Below are 7,367 nucleotides of genomic sequence, written 5' to 3'. Positions count from 1 at the left end.
TCCAATTCGAAATATGCATAAGCATAAAGGTTTCAGGAAGAGGGAGACACACTTTTTTGTAGAGATTTGCTGTATGTGCTGAATTTCTTCAAGATTGGGTGTACGTTTCTGGGAGATGAGTGACAATCACTAATTTCTCTCCAGGCACTTGCAGGAACCGCAACATTAGTATCATCCTTGAGTGGAAGGACCACTTTTATATTAACACCTTCCAGCTGGATCAGCAAGTAATGGGGAGGGAATTCCTCAGAACGTCTTATCTCATGCGAATTCCCCTGAATTAGCAAATGGTGGGGCAGGGAATTCCCTAGAATTTCTTATCTTGTGTGAAATACCTAATAAACAAGTTCTCACCTGTTTCCAGGAATGTTCCGACATGCATGAAACTGGTAAGTTCTGTCTTATCAACAAACACATCATGTTTCTCATCTGCTTTGCCACGGAACGTGATCTCTGCACCTCTAAGCTGGCATTATACTCTGCTTCCACATTCCAAGTAACGGCAAACATTTATGCACCTACATTCAAATGTAGGTGATGTCTCTCTGAATACTTCTATTGAATGGCAATATATCCAATTTCATAGTGCAATTAACTTGGTTGCCTAATTCTGGCTAGTACATAAGCAAATCTCGCAACCTCCGATAAGAGAATGTCATCATGTACAGTTGCCCATCAGGGCACTCCCATTTGTCAGTCTCTGGCTCCTCACGAGCAAGATGTCAGAGTGGGTGTGACGTTATATGTATTAAATTTTATAATTTTGCACTAAGGAAACTGGATCATAGTAGTAAGAACAGAAGGTGAAATCCAACATCGACATTTATTTGTTACAGAAAACATGCTACATACAAAACGCAATGTGACGTGAAATCCTTAACTATAATATGAGTGAGTGGAGCAGTAAGGGAGCCCAGATATTACAGTAATGGCGTCCAGACATTACACAAAGAATTCAGTGACTATGACTTAATCAAGGTGCTATGTTTGAGATAAAAGACCAAGGTCGAAACATGTAACATACGTTATGACACCAAGAGCATACAAAGAGTATCATCGAATAAAGATATTCTACTACTACTACTATTACTACTACCGGCGTGTTTGGGAAGACAAATAATGCCGTTCTCTTCCAGGGTAGTGGTGGTCATCCTGTCAACTAATCATCATTCACAATGGTGAGCGCAGGCCAACATAATTCATCTAAAATTATGAGACATAGTGAAGACGATTTTGGCAGTTTTTGTCCAGATGTTGAGTGAGATAGAGGATTTGTTGTATGCAAAGCCACAGTGTATTTCACAAGTAATTTTCTGTTTCGCTGCTTCTGCTACTAGGTATGTACAGAGAGTTCTGGGCAGAAGTGTGTTACCGATGTCGCTACGGATGACCTCACTGATGACGTCACCAATGACGTCACCAATGACATCACTGATGAGTCATGTAATTTTCCCAGCTGTAACCCGCCCATCTCTGACAAAGGTCAACTGCCATGTATAAAATGACGGGTAATTCATAATTCTGGCGGAAAATACAAAATCTGGGCAGGAAATTCAAAATTTGAGTGGTAAATTTAAAAATAGTCTATTTCCGCTAGAGTGTTTGCTATGGGAAGTGGTTGTTGTCCTAAATATAAACTAGTGGGATATTCAAAACTGTGCTTTACCATGCTGGCTGAGTTTGAATACTGACCCATGCTCTATGATGTCACAATCCGAGCACCAGCCTAACTATGACGTCAGAATCCAAGATGGTTGACCTGAAACATAAGATGGCCTTCGAAGATGGTGACCAGAACATACACCTCTACGGCGTCACAGTTCGGCTCAGACCAGTTGGGCTATTTACAACATTTTAGAATTTCAGCGTATTGGCCTAAACTTGAGAACTGGTGCATGGTGGTCCAGAGTTGGCATACTGTCCCTGGCTCTATGACGTCGCAATCCAGCTCAGACCTGCTCGGCTACCTTTATAACAGTGTAGAATTCCGGCATATTGGTCCAGACATGAGATACCGGGCCAGTCCTACTGTAAGCCACTATGTACTCAGAAATGTATAGTCACTGCTTCACCTAACCTTAAGTTTCGGTCGCTCCATTTGCGACTTTATTTAAATAAATACTGGGAGGTACAGACCTTCTCCCCGACTTATTCCCTAAGTTAAAGTCCAAACTGTACATTGTGTAGTATGAACACACGGATCTTTATTTAAATAAATACCTTTTCTTGGGGAGCTCCCTTTATACACTCGAGAATTTTCCCACCACGTACCACTGCCCCCCTAAAAGGTTGTGCAGAGCTGTCAACCGCCGAGGTCGCTGTGTCTCCTACGACATAAGAGTCTGGCAGCCAGTAGTCAGTCGACCATTTGTCAGTGACATTACACGCATACTACCGAAGAAACAAAAATCACTACAAAAATAAATTGTGTGTGAAATGGACGCCGGCTTTTTACCAACAAAAACGTAACTAACGTCACAGAGCCGTTATACACTGAACTTACATGAACTTGGCATTCAGCAGCAACATTTGAGAATGAAACACGCTTATACTTCCTGACAAGTCGAAACGCACCCATCATAGTGTGACAAATACATATGACAGGAAAGCGTGATCCTTTATACAAGAATATTGGTCAGTACTTTACTTGCACAAGGCGCAGCAAGACGAGAACTGAACTACCTTCACGACAGGGTGTAGTTCCAGGTGACAGCAGATGACTGTAGCATTGGCCAGGGACACAGCAGAGATCGTTACATACATCTACTGCAAAGTAGATGAACGCTACGCCTCGAGAGTGCAGCCAGAGGCTGACAGGGATGACGTACAAAGTACTAGCCTCCGCATAACGTCACAAATGATTCACACATACAAGCACCGCTGGCTGCACTTCTTCTCTCTGGGCAGAGATCAGTCACTATCAAGACCATGCACGTTGACCCCACTCAGGAGTCGCTGCTGCATGATGTCTTGCAGATTATGCATAGTCGCTTCTCTAAGGCATTCACTTGCTGTGATGGAATATTTGATATTGATGTAGACGACACGTTATTTTATCGAGGGTCGTGAACGAACAGAGTGAGCAACCCATCAATACATCATAACAGCCGTATAAACATTCTGAATTTCATAACCACTTCATATTTTGCTCATGTTGTAGCATATCGGAACTGTATTTTGACTTCAGGTGACATACATACAGCAAGTCACTAAATTCGCACGTCAGTTTTATGTTGAAATCAATGAATAACGCATTGAAATAGATGAAATTTCCAGCTAAACAAGTTTTAACTTCTCTTTTCAGTTTTAGTCTTACGCTATTAAAACGAATATTGTACGGACTACACTGAATTTTCTGTATTGGTCCGCCTCTTCTCAGTGTCCCTATTCTGTGTTACATAGACTGAACAAGTTCTTGATATAAAAGTCAAATAAAAAACACCTTCAGCCCTATATTTCAAATTATATTTTACTTACGTGGACAGTTTCGGCGTTTCACTATGCCATCTTTAGGCCGCTGACCGACGTTTGGGAAGCTTTGACATGTGGTAACACCATTCATTGAATTATCATGTTAGGGTACTCCCATTTCTGCTACAGATCCAAAACCACAAGAAGTAGGAGACTGAGAGTGACACACACATTTTGACCAATTGTAGTGCTAGTGATATAACGGCTTGACGATCCCAGGAAGTCTAAGTCTTCCATCTCCTTCTTCCGTACTTGACGAAGCCAAATCGTTCGGTATGTTTCGCGCAAAGTATAATTCCATTACAGATCTCCACTGGAAAGCAAAGCGGTATCGTTTCTAGAGAACTCATAAATATGAATTTACTGTCAGACATAACTTTTAGAGTCTGGGAGACAGAGTCAAGGTTGCAAATCATTTCTCGTACATGGTGTTGACAATGAGTTTACAGAGCTCCAACCACAATGGTGGCAAACTAAAGAGGATGAAGCTACTGCTCTGAACGCCAAATACAACATCGATCATGTCTGACACAAAAAATTTATAGGTTTTTGGTGTATAAGGTCAACTGCTTACGAAATTAATGTCCGATAACAGTTCGGAAATTATGATGTGTTCACATCATCCTCAATAAAATGATCGTCAGCGATAGTAAACGTATGTGACGAAACAATGTAATAGTCTGTTCCCTTCCTATCCATGACATTTCAACACAAAAAACAGTCACCAGTGCCAGACACCAGAGCAAAGGGCATTCCAACACAAAAAACAGACCGCAGCACATCATGCATTAAACACCAAGCCTAACGCTAACTATGTGCTCCAACAAATACTTGACAACATAATCGAAGAGCAGTTAAGATATGTCCACCGTAAGTAGTCTTTCCATAGCGATCCATACTGCAAAGTACAAGTCATACAGGTTCATCATAATTGAAAGCTTCAAGTCACTTGTTAGAGGCAGATATTCGTTCTCCCATCGCTCCATATACAGGTGGAATAGCAAAAGAGATCGCCTAACAGTGATATAAGATATTCTACAGCATCAAAGTATTTAACACCACAAGCAACACACACCTCCCACTTCTGATATACTGTAAGGGCGCGTGTACAGAAAATGTGCCATAATAGTTCACACATACACTCCTGGAAATTGAAATAAGAACACCGTGAATTCATTGTCCCAGGAAGGGGAAACTTTATTGACACATTCCTGGGGTCAGATACATCACATGATCACACTGACAGAACCACAGGCACATAGACACAGGCAACAGAGCATGCACAATGTCGGCACTAGTACAGTGTATATCCACCTTTCGCAGCAATGAAGGCTGCTATTCTGCCATGGAGACGATCGTAGAGATGCTGGATGTAGTCCTGTGGAACGGCTTGCCATGCCATTTCCACCTGGCGCCTCAGTTGGACCAGCGTTCGTGCTGGACGTGCAGACCGCGTGAGACGACGCTTCATCCAGTCCCAAACATGCTCAATGGGGGACAGATCCGGAGATCTTGCTGGCCAGGGTAGTTGACTTACACCTTCTAGAGCACGTTGGGTGGCACGGGATACATGCGGACGTGCATTGTCCTGTTGGAACAGCAAGTTCCCTTGCCGGTCTAGGAATGGTAGAACGATGGGTTCGATGACGGTTTGGATGTACCGTGCACTATTCAGTGTCCCCTCGACGATCACCAGTGGTGTACGGCCAGTGTAGGAGATCGCTCCCCACACCATGATGCCGGGTGTTGGCCCTGTGTGCCTCGGTCGTATGCAGTCCTGATTGTGGCGCTCACCTGCACGGCGCCAAACACGCATACGACCATCATTGGCACCAAGGCAGAAGCGACTCTCATCGCTGAAGACGACACGTCTCCATTCGTCCCTCCATTCACGCTTGTCGCGACACCACTGGAGGCGGGCTGCACGATGTTGGGGCGTGAGCGGAAGACGGCCTAACGGTGTGCGGGACCGTAGCCCAGCTTCATGGAGACGGTTGCGAATGGTCCTCGCCGATACCCCAGGAGCAACAGTGTCCCTAATTTGCTGGGAAGTGGCGGTGCGGTCCCCTACGGCACTGCGAAGGATCCTACGGTCTTGGCGTGCATCCGTGCGTCGCTGCGGTCCGGTCCCAGGTCGACGGGCACGTGCACCTTCCGCCGACCACTGGCGACAACATCGATGTACTGTGGAGACCTCACGCCCCACGTGTTGAGCAATTCGGCGGTACGTCCACCCGGCCTCCCGCATGCCCACTATACGCCCTCGCTCAAAGTGCGTCAGCTGCACATACGGTTCACGTCCACGCTGTCGCGGCATGCTACCATTGTTAAAGACAGCGATGGAGCTCCGTATGCCACGGCAAACTGGCTGACACTGACGGCGGCGGTGCACAAATGCTGCGCAGCTAGCGCCATTCGACGGCCAACACCGCGGCTCCTGGTGTGTCCGCTGTGCCGTGCGTGTGATTATTGCTTGTACAGCCCTCTCGCAGTGTCCGGAGCAAGTATGGTGGGTCTGACACACCGGTGTCAATGTGTTCTTTTTTCCATTTCCAGGAGTGTATTTGTGGGCTGCTGTAGGTTAGATTGTATGTTACCATACTTGTAGTAATAGCACTAGGAGCGTAGATTCAGTAGATTCAAGCAATAGGGCTCTTGGAGAATTTAGACTGCAGTAGGTTCCCAACTAACTGTAGGATCCTCATCCAACTGTACCACAGCGGGCCGGCCGGTGTGGCGAGATGTTCTAGGCGCTTCAGTCTGGAACTGCGCGGCCGCTACGGTCGCAGGTTCGAATCCTGCCTCGGGCATGGATTTGTGTGATGTCCTTAGGTTAGTTAGGCTTATGTAGTTCTATCCCGACCCACATACTCTTTCGGTGGGTGGCAGTAAAACTTTTTAACTAACACCCATTTTCGCTGTTGACACATTTTGGTATGATAAACATTTGACAAAACGCTAAACTCCAACCCTCCTTCCTATATGTAGAATGTGATCCAATGTCCCAGCTGACACTAGTTTTTCAGGTGATTGTACAAAGTACATCTAATACTCCCGGCCAATTTCTGTCCACCACTCGCCTGTGGTGTACGGGTTTACTAGCCACCAAGAATAAAGTTAACTTTACTATCCCGATATAAAACTCCAATGTGCTGGTGGAACTCACACACTGCCAACTAGCACTGTAAACTACACAATGCTCCTGACAATGTTGTCGTTATTCTTGTTGATGATTATGATGATGCTGCTTCTGCTGCTGATGATGATGGAAGCTGTAGTTTGGGAAGTATTTTGCAACAGTTTAGGTGTATTTTAGAAATTCTTCCAATCCATATGTGGCATACAGCAAACCAGTGCTAAACAGTGTTAGTTAAAAACAGTCTTGGTCGCAATTTTGGTTTTTTATTTTTCAACGACGCGTTTCGCCTTATTTAGGCATCTTCAGTTTATCTACATAGAAAACAGAGAACAAATACATCTATTTAAGAATCGCGATCGCGTTGTGCAGACTTGGATAACCTATAAGCATGTATAAACAGATCAAATATTGTAAAAGCAAATACCTTAATTTGGTATTTCTTAGAAGAATCCTTTAGTCAGTGTAGCCAAAGGGCATCGTCGAATATATCAGGCCAACATCGCCTTCGTTAAACTCAGTAAAAACTAGAAATATAAAACAGGAAAATCATTACATTATCTAGATGGACGCGAGAGGCACCAAGATCTTCATAACGCGTTCCCGTTCACAGGAGCGAGTAACAGAGTAAGATGGGGGCTCAGGTAGTAAGCATAATTTTACCCTGGATAGCATAATATTTTGACTACGTTGATAACGAATATCCCATTACACCAAGACATATCTTCAACGAAAATCAATGCGTCTAAGGGACATGTGA

Source organism: Schistocerca piceifrons, chromosome 3, assembly GCF_021461385.2.
Source record: "Schistocerca piceifrons isolate TAMUIC-IGC-003096 chromosome 3, iqSchPice1.1, whole genome shotgun sequence".
Taxonomy (NCBI): Eukaryota; Metazoa; Arthropoda; class Insecta; order Orthoptera; family Acrididae; genus Schistocerca; species Schistocerca piceifrons.
This window is presented reverse-complemented; position numbering follows the sequence as displayed.